The 1,494-nt window shown below is 37.8% G+C and overlaps 1 non-coding gene across 1 annotated transcript; it reads right to left on the reverse strand.

Moving 5' to 3' along the window:
* Positions 1-666: 666 nt before the first annotated feature.
* LOC145141630 (small nucleolar RNA R71) lies at positions 667-773 on the reverse strand. Its single transcript, XR_013722823.1, has one exon. It is a non-coding gene; the product is annotated as a small nucleolar RNA R71 (small nucleolar RNA).
* Between the last annotated feature and the right edge of the window lie 721 nt (positions 774-1,494).

Consider the following 1,494-nt stretch of genomic DNA (forward strand, 5'->3'; position numbering starts at 1 on the left):
TTAGCAATTTTTATTCATTTTATGCGTTTTTGTTTTGTTTTGTTTTTATTTCAGTAATTTATGACCCCGAGGATCTAAAACTCCAATAGTTCCACCACTTCAAGATCCAGAATCAACTTTTCATAAAAAAGAAAGACAAGAAGGTCAACAATTCTACTAGCAATTTTCAGTCAGACAAGGGCTTTGAAAGTTTCGGGAGGACACCTGATAAGAAGGGCATTGGTTACGAGGCATGAACAGAAAGTGATACGAACAAAGACGATATAAAAAGTAAGGTTGAAGAAATGGCGGATATCACGAGAATGACTATGGGAGATTACAAGAAGAGGATATGTGAAGGTAATGGACCAAGTCTTGTACCACCCGATATTCCAGCTGAAAGAAGTTTTGAGCTCAAGGGCACATTCTATCAATTCTCAAAGACATACCTATTTCTAGGAAAGAATACGAAGACACATTCAAGCACATTGATGAAGTAAAGGACCTTGCAGACTACTTCAATATTCCTAACATGCCACAAGAGTCAGTATTACTTAGATGCTTCCGGTAACATTTATCGGTGAAGCTAAAGTTTGGTTGAAATCACTCGTGCCCGGATCCATTACTACTTGGGCAAATCTTCGTGACGCTTTCATTGAGCAATTCAGTCCACCTTCAAAGATCTAAAATCTAAAGAAAAAGATTGTTAATTTTCAACAAGAAGTCGGAGAGTCCTTATATGAAGCATAGGAGAGATACAAAGGGTTGCTTAGGAGTTGTCCTCAACATAATCTAAATTTCCAACATGAAGTGTCAGTTTTCTATGATGGAGTGAATGTCACAACCAAACAACTTCTTAACTCACACGAGTATCATAACCCACGAGAAGATGTTACTAGAGGTAAAGGAGATGGAGGGAACGAGAACATAGTTGCGGTTTTGGCAAAATTGGAGAATATGGATCGGAGGATGACAAAGATGGATAAATATATACACGCCATAAGAGTTGGATGTGACAATTGCCATGGGCCACATTTAACATAGGATTGCGATTTGGATGAGCACGGGAACAAGAAAGCACAAGTGTTTTACTCTAGTGGCGATAAATATGATGAAGATTGGAGAAAGTCAAAAAAGAAGTGGTTGCCTTATGACGAGTACAAGAAGTAAAATGATGAGAAATATAGACAAACCAGTTGAGGCTACTACCAAAAGGAACAACCACCACCCGAGAAGAAATTCAATTTTGAGTCAATACTTAATCGGTTTATGGAAGCCTTTGAGAAAAGACATGATACTACTGATGCTAATGTGAGAAATCATCAAGCTTCCATCAAGAACATAGATACTCGACTTGGGAAATTAACAACACTTGTCAACGAGCGATTACTTCCTAGAAATCCCTACCCAAAATCACAACCTCATGTAATGAAAATTTTTACTGAGAAAGAGGTTCATTCTGAGCCATTAATGACCCATGTTACAGCCACTAAAAAGCCTGATTCATATTTGGAA

This window comes from Lactuca virosa, chromosome 9 (assembly GCF_052849685.1).
Source record: "Lactuca virosa cultivar CGN04683 chromosome 9, Lactuca_virosa_CGN04683_v6, whole genome shotgun sequence".
Lineage (NCBI taxonomy): Eukaryota > Viridiplantae > Streptophyta > Magnoliopsida > Asterales > Asteraceae > Lactuca > Lactuca virosa.